The sequence below is a fragment of the Salmo salar genome, chromosome 12 (genome assembly GCF_965601325.2).
Source record: "Salmo salar chromosome 12, fSalSal1, whole genome shotgun sequence".
NCBI classification, from domain to species: Eukaryota; Metazoa; Chordata; class Actinopteri; order Salmoniformes; family Salmonidae; genus Salmo; species Salmo salar.
Genome location: NC_138302.1, coordinates 22,707,632 through 22,724,464, shown reverse-complemented (window position 1 = coordinate 22,724,464; position 16,833 = coordinate 22,707,632).

The window sequence follows — 16,833 nt, the reverse complement described above, 5'->3', positions numbered from 1 at the left end:
GAGAGAGAGACAGAGAGAGGGAGAAAGAAAGAGAAAGAGATCAAAACTACATTGCAGCTATATCATCTTAATAAGTATACCCACTTACTTGGAACATAGAGTAAAGTGACAGTGCCATAAATTCTGGTGACAATTCAATTGTTTGAGCCTGTCACCAACTAAACCATTTATGCTTGACGAACCACCAAATTAGAGTTCAGATATACCCAAATGCTTAGTTTAGATATAAGCGAATGAGAAAGGAGCAGAGGTTTAGCATAACGCCATATGATGTATTATAGCTGTTCTGACACCTTACTTTAGCCAAAGGCTTCAATTCAGAAAAGAAAACGGATTTCTCATGTATTTTTGTCTTCAGTAATTACAGTACTGAATTCTATTTGTCCCTTTGCGGTAGTGTGTGTATGCGTGCATGGGTGCGTGCATGTGTGTGTGTGTGTGTGTGTCCCATTGCCCTTGTGTGTGTTTAATTAAAGAGAAAACATATAGCGTTCTAACAAGGAAGATTCCCATCCTTATGCTGATTTAGATAAAGCAGTGAATCACATCTCTGAGTGGACTTATCTTCCAGATGTGAACATCACAGTCATCCCACCAAGATAAACAGTGGGAATCGCTGCTAGGAAACCGGGAGACAGAAATGTAAAAGAGAGAAGAGAAGATATAATCAACAGGGCCACAACATACACTACTTGGCCAAAAGTATGTGGACAGCTGCTCGTCGAACATCTCATTCCAAAATCATGGGCATTAAGAGTTGGTCCACTCTTTGCTGCTATAACAGCCTCCACTCTTCTGGAAAGGCTTTCTACTAGATGTTGGGACTGGCTTCCATTCAGCCACAAGAGCATTAGTGAGGTCAAGCACTGAGGTTGGGCGATTAGGCCTGGCTCGCAGTCGCCGTTCCAATTCATCCCAAAGGTGTTCGATGGGGTTGAGGTCAGGGTTCTGTACAGAGGTTGTTTGAAACTCTGGCAACACTGTTATCTGTATGTTTCTCTGGCAACACAGTTATCTGTATGTTTCTCTGACAACACAGTTATCTGTATGTTTCTCTGACAACACTGTTATCTGTATGTTTCTCTGACAACACAGTTACCTGTATGTTTCTCTGACAACACTGTTATCTGTATGTTTCTCTGACAACACAGTTACCTGTATGTTTCTCTGACAACACAGTTACCTGTATGTTTCTCTGACAACACAGTTACCTGTATGTTTCTCTGACAACACAGTTACCTGTATGTTTCTCTGACAACACAGTTACCTGTATGTTTCTCTGACAACACAGTTATCTGTATGTTTCTCTGACAACACAGTTACCTGTATGTTTCTCTGACAACACAGTTACCTTTATGTTTCTCTGACAACACAGTTATCTGTATGTTTCTCTGACAACACAGTTACCTTTATGTTTCTCTGACAACACAGTTACCTTTATGTTTCTCTGACAACACAGTTACCTGTATGTTTCTCTGACAACACAGTTACCTTTATGTTTCTCTGACAACACAGTTATCTGTATGTTTCTCTGACAACACAGTTATCTGTATGTTTCTCTGACAACACAGTTACCTTTATGTTTCTCTGACAACACAGTTACCTTTATGTTTCTCTGACAACACAGTTACCTGTATGTTTCTCTGACAACACAGTTACCTGTATGTTTCTCTGACAACACAGTTACCTTTATGTTTCTCTAACAACACAGTTACCTGTATGTAGACTTCAGTTTTTTCTTTATTTTTTCTCTTCTCATTTCTTTGTCTTTCTTTTCATCTCACTCTCCATCTTTTCCAATTTATTGTTCATTGCCATCGTTCAGTTCCCTCTCTCTTCCATTTGTTCTGTCCCTTGTCTTTCATTTCATTAAAAAAGTTCAAAAGCACCAAGGGGAAAAGACAACTCTCCATCCATCCCTCTCCTCCACCCACCCACCCCCTCCATCCATCCCTCTCCTCCACCCACCCCTCCATCCATCCCTCTCCTCCACCCACCCCTCCATCCATCCCTCTCCTCCACCCACCCCCTCCATCCATCCCTCTCCTCCACCCACCCCTCCATCCCTCTCCTCCACCCACCCCTCCATCCATCCCTCTCCTCCACCCACCCCCTCCATCCATCCCTCTCCTCCACCCACCCCCTCCATCCATCCCTCTCCTCCACCCACCCCTCCATCCATCCCTCTCCTCCACCCACCCCCTCCATCCATCCCTCTCCTCCACCCACCCCTCCATCCATCCCTCTCCTCCACCCACCCCCTCCATCCATCCCTCTCCTCCACCCACCCCTCCATCCATCCCTCTCCTCCACCCACCCCCTCCATCCATCCCTCTCCTCCACCCACCCCTCCATCCATCCCTCTCCTCCACCCACCCCCTCCATCCATCCCTCTCCTTCACCCACCCCCTCCATCCATCCCTCTCCTCCACCCACCCCCTCCATCCATCCCTCTCCTCCACCCACCCCTCCATCCATCCCTCTCCTCCACCCACCCCCTCCATCCATCCCTCTCCTCCACCCACCCCTCCATCCATCCCTCTCCTCCACCCACCCTTCCATCCATCCCTCTCCTCCACCCACCCCTCCATCCATCCCTCTCCTCCACCCACCCCCTCCATCCATCCCTCTCCTCCACCCACCCCCTCCATCCATCCCTCTCCTCCACCCACCCCCTCCATCCATCCCTCTCCTCCACCCACCCCCTCCATCCATCCCTCTCCTCCACCCACCCCTCCATCCATCCCTCTCCTCCACCCACCCCCTCCATCCATCCCTCTCCTCCACCCACCCCTCCATCCATCCCTCTCCTCCACCCACCCCTCCATCCATCCCTCTCCTCCACCCACCCCTCCATCCATCCCTCTCCTCCACCCACCCCCTCCATCCATCCCTCTCCTCCACCCACCCCCTCCATCCATCCCTCTCCTCCACCCACCCCCTCCATCCATCCCTCTCCTCCACCCACCCCTTCATCCATCCCTCTCCTCCACCCACCCCCTCCATCCATCCCTCTCCTCCACCCACCCCCTCCATCCATCCCTCTCCTCCACCCACCCCCTCCATCCATCCCTCTCCTCCACCCACCCCTCCATCCATCCCTCTTCTCCACCCACCCCTCCATCCATCCCTCTCCTCCACCCACCCACCCCCTCCATCCATCCCTCTCCTCCACCCACCCCTCCATCCATCCCTCTTCTCCACCCATCCCCTCCATCCATCCCTCTCCTCCACCCACCCCCTCCATCCATCCCTCTCCTCCACCCACCCCCTCCATCCATCCCTCTCCTCCACCCACCCCCTCCATCCATCCCTCTCCTCCACCCACAGGAAACAGGACACAGGAGAGAGGAAACAGGAGAGAGGAGACAGGAAACAGTACACAGGAGAGAGGAAACAGGAGAGAGGAAACAGGAGAGAGGAGACAGGAGAGAGGAGAGAGGAGATAGGAGAGAGGACACAGGAGACAGGAAACAGGACACAGGATAGAGGAAACAGGAGAGAGGAGACAGGAAACAGGACACAGGAGAGAGGAAACAGGAGAGAGGAGACAGGAGAGAAGAGACAGGAGAGAGGAGACAGGAGAGAGGAGACAGGAGAGAGGAGACAGGAGAGAGGAGAGAGGAGACAGGAAACAGGACACAGGAGAGAGGAGAGAGGAGAGAGGAGACAGGAAACAGGACACAGGAGAGAGGAGAGAGGAGACAGGAGACAGGACACAGGATAGAGGAAACAGGAGAGAGGAGACAGGAAACAGGAAACAGGAGAGAGGAAACAGGAGAGAGGAGACAGGAGAGAAGAGACAGGAGAGAAGAGACAGGAGAGAAGAGACAGGAGAGAAGAGACAGGAGAGAGGAGACAGGAGACAGGACACAGGAGAGAGGAGACAGGAGAGAAGAGACAGGAGAGAAGAGACAGGAGAGAAGAGACAGGAGAGAAGAGACAGGAGAGAGGAGACAGGAGAGAGGAGAGAGGAGACAGGAGACAGGAGAGAGGAGACAGGAGACAGGACACAGGAGAGAGGAGACAGGAGAGAGGAGACAGGAGAGAGGAAACAGGAGAGAGGAGACAGGAGAGAAGAGACAGGAGAGAAGAGACAGGAGAGAAGAGACAGGAGAGAAGAGACAGGAGAGAAGAGACAGGAGAGAGGAGACAGGACACAGGAGAGAGGAGACAGGAGAGAAGAGAGAGGAGAGAGGAGACAGGAGAGAGGAAACAGGAGAGAGGAGACAGGAGAGAAGAGAGAGGAGAGAGGAGACAGGAGAGAAGAGAGAGGAGATAGGAGAGAGGAGACAGGAGACAGGACACAGGATAGAGGAAACAGGAGAGAGGAGACAGGAAACAGGACACAGGAGAGAGGAAACAGGAGAGAGGAGACAGGAGAGAAGAGACAGGAGAGAAGAGACAGGAGAGAAGAGACAGGAGAGAAGAGAGAGGAGAGAAGAGACAGGAGAGAGGAGAGAGGAGACAGGAGACAGGAGAGAGGAGACAGGAGACAGGACACAGGAGAGAAGAGACAGGAGAGAAGAGACAGGAGAGAAGAGACAGGAGAGAAGAGACAGGAGAGAAGAGAGAGGAGAGAGGAGACAGGAGAGAGGAGACAGGAGAGAGGAGAGAGGAGACAGGAGACAGGAGAGAGGAGACAGGAGACAGGACACAGGAGAGAGGAAACAGGAGAGAAGAGACAGGAGAGAAGAGACAGGAGAGAAGAGACAGGAGAGAAGAGACAGGAGAGAGGAGAGAGGAGACAGGGGAGAGAAGAGGACGACAAAGTATCGTCTCCCACACACCAAGTCACCAGTCTCCTCTGGTGTAGTTAGTGTTATACACCAGAGGACCCATAGTAGAAAACACACACACACACACACACACACACACACACACACACACACACACACACACACACACACACACACACACACACACACACACAAAAGAAACTATGCATACACACATCCAAGCACACACAGTCACATATGCAAACATACTCTCAGAAACGTATGGGCCCTCAATCCCATCCACAAACACAGCTGTTGTGACACGGGTCAAACAGTTTCAACGGACCTTGTTTTTTGTCAGTCTTAATGGACAGACCCAAACGGTTCTATAGTCTCTGTTGTGTTGCTCGACCACCACTGTTTTAATTCAATCATATGGAGGAGCCACAGGACCATGAGCTCACTGTCACACACACACACACACACACACAGACACACACACACACACACACACACACACACACACACACACACACACACAATGAGCTCACTCTAACCCAGATAATGGATATTCCACATCTGCCCTCTGTTACGGAATCACTCCGATAAATCTACAGAACCTTTCATAATCTCCAAGGCAGTAAATTGATAGTTTGGAGAAAGGAACTTTACTTCTGGCCTTCTGAATCCTCAGTACTACACATTTCACAGAAATTACCCCAAAAACATTACCAGGCATGAGGTCATCAGTTTGTGTGCACTATGTCATCATATTTCGCTGCTTAACTGCAGTTGGATGTATGGAGGATTGGAGGGATGAGAACTGGGCCCAGAATATCCATTAAATGTTATTACATCCATACTGAGCAAAAATATAAATACAACATGCAACAATTTCAAAGAGTTGACTGAGTTACTGTTCATATAAGGAAATCAGTCAACTGAAATAAATAAAATAGGCCCTAATCTATGGATTTCACATGACTGGGCAGGGGTGCAGCCATGGGTGGGCCTGGGAGGGCATAGGCCCACCCACTGGGGACCCAGGCCCAGCCAATCAGAATGAGTTTTTCCCCACAAAAGGGCATTATTACAGACAGAAATACTCTTCAGCACCCCCTCAAACAATCCCGCAGGTGAAGAAGCTGGATGTGGAGGTCCTGGGCTGGCTACACGTGGTCTGCGGTTGTGAGGGCGGTTGGATGTACTGCCAAATTCTATAAAACAACATTGGAGGCGGCTTATGGTCAAGAACTGAATATTCAATTCTCTGGCAACCTCTCTGTTGGGCATTCCTGCAGTCCACATGCCAACCGCACGCTCCCTCAAAACTTGAGACATCTGTGGCATTGTGTTGTGTGTCAAAACTGCACATTTTAGAGCGGCCTTTTACTGTTCCCAGCACAAGGTGCACCTGTGTAATGATCATGCTGTTTAATCATCTTCTTGATATGCCACACCTGTCAAGTGGATGGATTATCTTGAGATAATATGCTTTTTGTGCATATGAACATTTCTGGGATCTTTTATTTCAGCTGATGAAAAATGTCACCAACACTTTACATGTTGCGTTTATATTTTTGTTCAGTATATAAAAATACAAAAAACACACGGTATCCATTTTGTAATCTAGTAATCTGATTCTGAATTCGGGGTTAATAATTGAATACTACTGTAGAAAAGGTCTAGGCACATCTCTGTGACCTCTGCTATGTAAATAGTGTGCTAAAACACACACACACACACACACACACACACACACACACACACACACACACACACACACACACACACACACACACACACACCGTGCGGACCACATGCTAACACAGACACATCCCTCTGCATCTGGCAGTGATCTAGAGCCCTAATCAACAGGGATGGGGGTGAGGAGGGTAGGGTAGGGGTGAGGGGTAAATTGGGGGGTAACTGTGATTATGGGGAAATGGGAAACAGGGGGCCAGTGCTCACACACACACACACACACACACACACACACACACACACACACACACACACACACACACACACACACACACACACACACACACACACACACACACACACACACACACACACACACACACACACACACACACACACACACACACACAAATGGAAGGATGCATGCAAGAACGCGCATACACAGTTGCTGGTGGTTTTATTCTGAGTAATGTGGAGAAGTGACTATAGTGAAGGCTCACTGGGAGAGAGCAGACACCAGGCTACTTTGTCTCTTAGAGTTTATGAGTGTGTTCATGTTTGTGAACAATAGAGACAAAAAGAGAACAGAGATGTTTTATATTACAGATTTCTCATACTTCAGACCAACACAGCTAATTCTCCAATATAGTCTATAGCTCCTTGATTTCTCTAACCTGGTTTGATCCTACATTCAACCTGGGTCAGTAATTGTTTTCCCACTACAGCCCCTTCCTATCCCAGTCTCAGCCCTGTCCTCCCTCCCTTCCCCTCCTACTGTAGCTGTGGTTCCTAGTGTTAAATCACTGCTAGTCCCTTCATTATGATGTCATCATGAGTTGGGTTCCATGGTTCCGTGTTCCGTGTGCCCAGCCCTGACACTAAGCTCTTGGTGGTGAGGTCAAAACCACCATCGTTTGTCAAGGCGGTCAGAACCAGGGCTCTGTCCTTCTCCTCTCCACCTTCCTCCGTTCCCTCTCTACCTAGTGTGGTTGGTGAGAAATGGAGAGAGGGAGGGAGAGAGAGATGGGTGGAGAGATGTTTTATGTGAGAAAGGGAGATATTATGAGTGTTGCTGACATCAGCAGTGTGCCACTAAACAAAGGGTTTAACAGACCTATTAGTCCATTCTAATGTTTACATGGGCCCATGTTGATTTTTCCATATTCTATACACCTGTGGGAGTGGGTGTGCATGTGGGTCAGCCAGTAAAATCCTCAGGATTATAAAGAGACATTAATACTCCCTGGGTTTGAGGAGAGGGAGAAAGAATTACAGAGATAATATTTAATAATAGACTTGATCCCACCAGGCCTCCCCTCTCTCTTTCCGTCTATCATCCCTCTCTCCTAACCTCTCTCTTTTCCTCTTTTCCCCTCTCTCCCCCTCTCTCTTTCCCTTTATCCATCCCACTCCCCCCTCTCTCCCCCTCTCTCTTCCCCTCTCTCCTCCCCTCTCTCCTTCCCTCCTGTGTAATTTGAGGTAATAACCTCCAATCTCTTCATCGCACAGATCCGCCTTATTAAGGTAAATAAGCACGGCGGTTAACATGTGTGTTCAATTCAGACAATTTTAGATTCACCTCACACACACACACACACACACACACACACACACACACACACACACACACACACACACACACACACACACACACACACACACACACACGCACACGCACACACTATACAAAAACTTCCTAGCATATTTAGAGAGTGAGGTCAGGCAATATAGACCATGCCAACACTCCGTACTAACAATCAGTGTAAGACAGACAGGGATTCAGCTTTACAAAACATCAAATCAAAACTTTTAACAGACTTTTTTTTTTAAACTGAGTGGAGGGCAATTACTGACAAACTTGGCAACTCAAAGTCATTCTAGAACCCTTTATACGTCCAGAAAGGTGTATAGAAACAGACTACACAAACACAAGAGCTTCCTGGCTGCCAATCATGTCTAATTGACAGCTGGTTGCCGGGGACGACTGGGAAAAGGATGTAGGCAGCTTGGGGGTCCTGAGTCCTTTAATAGGGGGCCTTCTTATTGCCTGTACAGTACACAACTCAGACAGTGACCACCCAATAACCGCACAGTCCCTCTCAGTGCAACACAAAGGGAGCTGAGAGGAGAGCTGGGAGAGTAGAGTAGTGGATGACCTTTCATTAAAGCAAGAGGCCAAGATTCATTATGAACTCAACCTGACAATGAACTTTGCTGTCTGTCTATGCTTGGACAGCTGCTGCTTCCTTAAGTAAAAAACTGTGTGTGTGGGGGGTAACTTGTGTGTGTGTGTGTGTGTGTGTGTGTGTGTGTGTGTGTGTGTGTGTGTGTGTGTGTGTTAGTCAGAGGAGGCTGGTGGGGAGAGCTATAGGAGGACAGCTCATTGTAATGGCTGGAACGGAATATATGGAATTGTATCAAACAAACAATATTTGGAAACCACACTCCATTTGCTCAACTGGGTTGTGTGTGTGAGTGAGTGAGTGAGTGAGTGAGTGAGTGAGTGAGTGAGTGAGTGAGTGAGTGAGTGAGTGAGTGAGTGAGTGAGTGAGTGAGTGAGTGAGTGAGAGAGAGAGAGAGAGAGAGAGAGAGACAGGGAGAGAGAGAGAGAGAGAGACAAAGTATGTTCAGGTGTCAGTATTTCCTATGTACAGTGTTTATGTGACCATACATTTGACCAAGATACGTGACTAAGTATTAGATTCAGCATCACTATGACTTGAGGCCAGTCTTAACGGTTCTTCACAGGGATCTCTCTGTGCTGTGGGTATGTAGTCTTAGGCCTGTGGTTGGTTAGTGTGGGGCAGAGTTAAGGCAGGGATTTTAGCCCTGTTTGTGTCTAGGTGGCTTATGCCTGCTTTATGACTGTTTTGTCTGAAGCCACACTAGCTGGTGGGTACCGTGGCGGTGGAGGGGGACCCTGGGCTTGTCACAGGGGCCTAAAGCCTCTTCATTCCTGGGCTGAGGTTGGAGATGAAGCCTGGGAGAGAAGGAGATGGACTGATGGATGAGATGGGGGGATGAGATGAATGAAGGAGTACTGAATCATAAGCAGCATCTAGGCCAGGATGGTTGACAGTCAGAGAGACTATGCTATAGAAGCACCCAAAGCCATAATCATAAGGAACCAAGAAACAGGCCTGTTAAATGAACTTCACTGTTGATCTAGTAATCATTGGCCATTATGAGGGAAGGGTGTGATTTATCGGAGAGATTCCGTAACAGAGGGCAGATGTGGAATATCCATTATCTGGGTTAGAGTGAGCTCATTGTGTGTGTGTGTGTGTGTGTGTGTGTGTGTGTGTGTGTGTGTGTGTGTGTGTGTGTGTGTGTGTGTGTGTGTGTGTGTGTGTGTGTGTGTGTGTGTGGGCGCTAGTGATAAGTCAGCTGCCAGTGACTTGGTTGGATTATTCACAGTTTAGCAGCGCCATCTACTGTATATATCAGGTGCAGACCTACCGACAGCACTGACTTTTAGTAAGGGTCAATCAAATAATTGTTACAAAGACCAAATATGTGTTTTAATAAAGGTTATATACTTTTTAAATGTGTTTTGGGACACGACACCCTAATGTAAAAGCAGTGGGTTTATAAGCATGTCTACTTTTTGCAAGCTCACTCAACACTGTTTTCACTTTCACCCTGTCGGTGTTTATGATATGGCATAAGACATGTGGTCTGTCTCATGAAGATCAAGGGTACTTAAGTCCACAGTCTATTGGAAACCTCTGGACCAGAATCTCTACAGCACTGGATCAGGTGTCGGCCCAGAAAAACACCAATAAATGTAACGAGGTCACACAGCAATTGTCTCAATCACTATGGAGACGCCTTCTGCTACAGGCATGCTTTCCTTTTCAGCCTGTCCTTTTCTTCTACACTTAGAGCAGTCTTACCTAGAACAAATCAGAGTAGTAGACTATACTTGGGAGAGGCCTAAGCAGATCCACAAGGAAGTAGTAGGCCTATGTACTGTACATGGTACAAAGTTAGATATAGCTTTGTAGTAATCAAGCTTTTGAATGTACAAACTTGTTGGATACATTTGCTGTTTGTTTTGGTTGTGTTTTGCCCAATAGGAACTGAATGGTGAATAATGTATTGGGTCATTTGGAGTCACTTCTATTGTAAGTAAGAACGAGAAGATGTTTCTGAACACTTCTATTGTAAGTAAGAATGAGAAGATGTTTCTGAACACTTCTATTGTAAGTAAGAATGAGAAGATGTTTCTATTGTAAGTAAGAATGAGAAGATGTTTCTATTGTAAGTAAGAATGAGAAGATGTTTCTGAACACTTCTATTGTAAGTAAGAATGAGAAGATGTTTCTATTGTAAGTAAGAATGAGAAGATGTTTCTGAACACTTCTATTGTAAGTAAGAATGAGAAGATGTTTCTATTGTAAGTAAGAATGAGAAGATGTTTCTGAACACTTCTATTGTAAGTAAGAACGAGAAGATGTTTCTGAACACTTCTATTGTAAGTAAGAATGAGAAGATGTTTCTGAACACTTCTATTGTAAGTAAGAATGACAAGATGTTTCTGAACACTTCTATTGTAAGTAAGAATGACAAGATGTTTCTGAACACTTCTATTGTAAGTAAGAATGAGATGTTTCTATTGTAAGTAAGAATGAGAAGATGTTTCTGAACACTTCTATTGTAAGTAAGAATGAGAAGATGTTTCTGAACACTTCTATTCATGTTGATGCTAATATGAATATGAATAATCATGAATCAATTGTGAATAATGATGAGTGAGAAAGTTAAAGAAGCACAAATATCAACCTACCCCCCCAAAAATGCTAACCTCCCCTGTTATTGGTAATGGTGAGAGGTTAGCATGTGTTATTGTAGTCTCTGTAACCTTCTCACTAAACATTATTAAAAAAAAATTCTTCATGGCATGTCCAGAAACATCTTATTAACTCACTTAGTTCCTATTGGGTAAAACAAAACCCACAACACAACCAAAACAAACTGCAAATGCATCCAAGTTCCCAGATGAACAAGCTTGATGTAGTCATTGCGTGCTACGAATATGGGACCAAATACTAAACTTTTGACTACTTTAATAGACATATCCTCCCGAGACCCAGCAATTCATTGTTGTCCTCTGTAGTGGACATCAGTTCTTGGTCTGTATCTCTGAGGCCATACAAGTGACTGTGTTACGTCCTGTTGTTCCTTTAAGAGGACATTCTGGGCATTGCAATGATAGCACTTGTGGGGGTGTGACCTTGACAGTTAGATCTTCCTGGTTCTTAAAAGAATGTATGCCATCAAAATGAGCACATTTTATGGAAATTTGAAAAGAAGTGTGTTTGTAATTATTAACTGTAATTTTTGTGAGTTTGATATTCAAATTGTTTCTTGTAAGTGAATATCTCAGGAATATTTAAGTGAGGTGTCAGGACTGTGTAATAATATTTTCACATTAAATAAGAGCTAAATAACAACTTAACAAGAAATGTCCTCTGTAGTGGACACCCGTATCCCACAACTATGTTTTTCACCTACTGTACCCATTGACTGTAATGTCATTTTTTTCACATTTATGTCCTATTTTGGGGGGGGGGGGTAATTCTAATGAACTTATCCTTTGCAGCAGAGGTAACTCTGGGTCTTCCTTTCCTGTGGCGGTCCTCATGAGAGACAGTTTCATCATGGCGCTTGGTTTTGCGACTGCACTTGAAGAAACTTTTATGGTGACAGGAGATACAATGGGGAATGGGGAAGAAAGATAAACTCCAGGGGGAAGCACAGAGAGAGAATGAGGGGGAAATGTCTTATTCTAGATGTATTGTCTTACTACAGATTATTTATTTAACCTTTATTTAACTATGCAAGTCAGTTAAGAACAAATTCTTATTTACAAGGGCGGCCTAGGAACAGTGGGTTAACTGCCTTGTTCAGGGGCAGAACGATAGATTTTTACCTTGTCAGCTCGGGATTCGATCTAGCAACCTTTCGGTTACTGGCCCAACATCCTAACTACTGGGCTACCTGCCGCCCCAGATCAATTGTCTTATTGTAAATTGTATTGTTGTTGTTTTTATGTATTTTACCCCCTTTTTTTCGCCCCAATTTTATGATATCTAATTGCAATACAATTACGATCTTGTCTCATCGCTGCAACTCCCCAACGGGCTCGGGAGAGGCGAAAGTCGAGCCACGCGTCCTCCAAAACATGACCCGCCAAGCCAGCTACATCAATGTGTCGGAGTAAACACCTTTCAACTGAAGACCGAAGTCAGTCTGCAAGCGCCCAGCCCGCAACAAGGAGTCGTTAGAGCGCGATGGGCCAATAAAGCCCCCCCCCCGACCAAACCCGGACGATGCTGGGCCAATTGTGCGCCACCCTATGGGACTCCCGGTCACGGCTGGGCGTGACACCGTTTGGGAACGAACCCGGGTCTGTAGTGATGCCTGATGCAGTGCCTTAGACTGCTGCACCACTCGGGAGGCTCCATTCTAGACTTCTTGTTTTACTGCAGATTTATTGTCTTATTCTAGACTTCTTGTCTTATTACAGTTTTATTGTCTTATTCTAGACTTCTTGTCTTATTACAGACTTATTGTCTTATTCTAGACTTCTTGTCTTACTGCAGACGTATTGTCTTATTCTAGTATTCTTGTCTTATTCTAGACGTATTTTCTTTTGACAGACTTAGTCTTATTCTAAACTTATTGTCTTATTACAGACGTATTGTCTTATTCTAGACTTCTTATCTTATTCTAGACTTCTTGTCTTATTCTAGACTTCCTGTCTTATTCTAGATGTATTGCCTTATTACAGATGTATTGTATTATTCTAGACTGACATATTTGTCTATTAGTCACTTATTTTCACTTTCATGGCAATTAAGATAAGAGAAGAATTAGGAACAGGTACAGTATATTTAGGTATACATATTATCTAGAATAGAACAGCCACACTGCAGGTTGGAGGAATTATATGATAGAGTGTATGTGTGTGTGTGTTATGAATGTATATGATTGCTCATGTTAAAATCAGACAAATACATTACAGAGCTAATGTAAAGGGGGTGGGGTTAGGGGGTCCTAACTGAGATGTGACTATCAGCTAAAGATGTTCTTGATTTTGGAAAAGAAGCCCTCCTCTTCTTCATCTTTCTTGTTCTCCTGGCCCTCCTCTGTGCAGTCTTGATCACTCCTGCCGCCTCCTGGACAAAAACAGGTACTCCAGTCCTGCATCATGTTTGTGAGTGTAACCGATGTGAAATGGCTAGTTAGTTAGCGGTGGTGCGCGCTAATAGCGTTTCAATCGGTGACGTCACTCGCTCTGAGACCTGAAGTGGTTGTTCCCCTTGCGTTGCAAGGGCCGCGGCTTTTGTGGCGCGATGGGTACCGATGCTTTGTCAGTTGTGTGCAAGGGTTCCTGGTTCGAGCCCAGGTTGGGGCGAAGAGATGGACGGAACCTACACTGTTACATGTGCACCTGTGGACAACATTCATAACATCCCCCTTTCTAAGATAAACACCTCTCTCTCTCTAATAGACTAGGAGCAATTTACTAGAAACCACAGCTACACCAGGAGGAAGGGCAGGGATAGGAATGGCTTTAGTAGGAACGTAACTGTAGTGATGTGAAATACTGCAGTTACCAGTTGAGCCACTTGATGGTGCTGTGGTTACACTAGTCATCTTACTTGAGTAGAACAACACAGAGTTTGTTACTAGCGCATGCCTGCCTGTACCAACAAGCTGCAGTTTCAAAGCAACAACTTGAGTAATTCCACTCCACACTCCTGGTTTATCACAGTAATAAAGTTACTGACCCAGGTTGGCTAGGGTCAGACCAGGCTGTATGGGAGAATGGGAACTTTTTATTGACGTCCACACATAGAGTGAATAAAGAAAACACATTCTCTACCAGTGTGAATGATCTATAATCAGATCTTCACCCTAAACATCTACCCATATTACCAATCAAATACCCAGCAACCCCACTGATAGGAACCACAGCCCTCTTCTCCTAACCCTGACTGTAAAACCTACCTGACAATAATGACTGACTAGCTGGAAAACAGTTAGCTGGTGCCACATTTTCATTTGTGACAAAATCAAAATGAAAGAAAAGTTACCGTGCAAATCCTGCTTATTTATCGTTAATGCGTACTATGCTGTGCTTTGGTAAGCTTAACAAATCACCTTTTCCCCCACTCCTATCGATAAAACATACAAGAGTGTTTCTGTCCGTGAAGTTTAAAATGCATACTGTCATTACTAAACGTGGAATGTGATATATTTTAATATTACACTTTTTTTTACACAACACCAAACAGGAGCAAACGTACCTCAAAGTCTGTTCAAGAACGTACAAGAACGTTTTGAGGAAACGTGTCGTTCAGTACAAACTGTTCAGTAATGTATCAAATGTTCAAGCGAACTGAACGCACCTCAGTCGTCTAGGTCAAATGAAGGGGATCTGAATGTGATTTTGGTCTACAACTCGTGGCTCAGTCATATAGCTCGCCAACTTCTAGTCCTAAAACCCGGAAATGTTCAGTTTCGTTCAGCCATTCCTACGGGGGAAATGAATGGAGTTAGCCGTGAGTTAGCCTGACCCGGTTAGTTCTGAAGGATTCGTTGCCATAGAAATACACCTGGCGAAAAAGTGAGCCACTTTGGTATGACCAGTTATCCCGAGTTGAACTCAGAGTTGACCAAAGTTACCTGGCTAACTCCTCAAACCTGCTTCGTAAGAATACCCCTCACATTCTACTTGTCAACTAATCATCAAGCCCTTGACCAGTTTGTCTATAAATGTAGTATGTTGTTACATTGTCCAGTGGTTATAATGTTATCAAGTGACTAACAACTTGTTTATGAATAATGAAATCACTTCAATGGATCATGTAAGAACTTCCCAAAGGCACTGTCCGTATTATTTAATTATTTAATTTCAGATGGCATGTACGCGTTGCTGCATGCACATAACCACAACATAATAGTTTATTAGATTAAGTGTAAATCACTATTGATCTAATTACAGTATGGAATTCACAACTAAATGTTTGCCAACTAGATATCTTAGAACTATTAAGTTAACTGTCTAAAATGTGCTAAATGATCTGCATTTGAATTTCTACTTCAGGAGTTAGTTAGCTACCTCGGTAAGTGGTTAGCTTTTTCCAAAATCAAGCATTTTTCGGCTTGGTAACAGCAGAGAATCCCCTCTTGACATCAAGAGCCTGGCTAGCTAATATTTGTTTTGTGCGTGCAGCAAATTGTGAGTAGCATTTTGGAGTTACTTGTATAGTTTAGGTCTGAAACTGTACAAAATGTTCGCAATGTGCTCGTTATTATTTACGCAGAACGAAAATATAAATGCAACATATAAAGTGTTGGTCCCATGTTTCATGAGCTGAAATAAAATATCCCAGAAATGTTCCATACGCACAAAAAGCTTATTTCTCTCAAATGTTGTACACATTTTATTTTCATCACCGTTAGTGGGCATTTCTCCTTTGCCAAGATAACCCATCCACTGACGGGTGTGGCATATCAAGAGACTTACACAGGAGTGAAACTTAATTCCTGTCCCGTCTTGTCTGTAATTTCTGGAATAAGAAGATACGGGCTCTTATTTCATAGAGCGCTCCGTAAACCACGACCCAGAGGCTGGCACTTACTTGTGTGTGTGTGTGTGTGTTGTCTAATGTGCTGAGCCAGCTAAGATGTTCATTTAATGTCCCATCTATACAAAAAGTTGCCAGATGGGAGTCATGTACTGAAAGACACCAGATTCTACAGATACACCATTGAGCGCATCCTGTCTGGCTGCATCACCGCCTGTAAAGGCAGCTGCACTGTCCCCCGGAAGATCAACAAGGACTACAGCCAAGGCCTGTTCACTCCGCTTCCATCGGCAGACTGTAACTGAGCATCCACCACCAGGCCACAAGACTGTAGTTGTACACCTGCATTTTAAGAGACTATTTCCACTGACTCTCTGTAACAGTATTGCTTCCGTCCCTCTCCTTACCCCAACCTGGGCTCGAGTCAGGGACCCCTGAACACGTCAACAACTTGTCACCCCACAAAACATCGCTATTGCTCCACTTAAGCCGCGACCCTTGCACAAGGTGAAGCACGTTCAATCACTCCCATGACTGCTGCTATAAAGTTTTACTATATATTTGTACTGCTCACTTGACCTACTTGTTGACATAGCACATTTCATAGTACATATCGTTACTGCTACTGTTTTACTGCTACTTTTATACATTTTAATATTTGTTTAAGCGAGTAGTGTGATAAGAAGCAACGCTGCTTGGCAGGTCATGTTTCATTACGCCTCTCTAGCCCCAGAGTTTTTAAATCGTAGGGTGTGGGGGGCGTTGTGCTGCTGGGGTGGAGCTAGCAAAGGGGTGCAGCGAGCAAACGT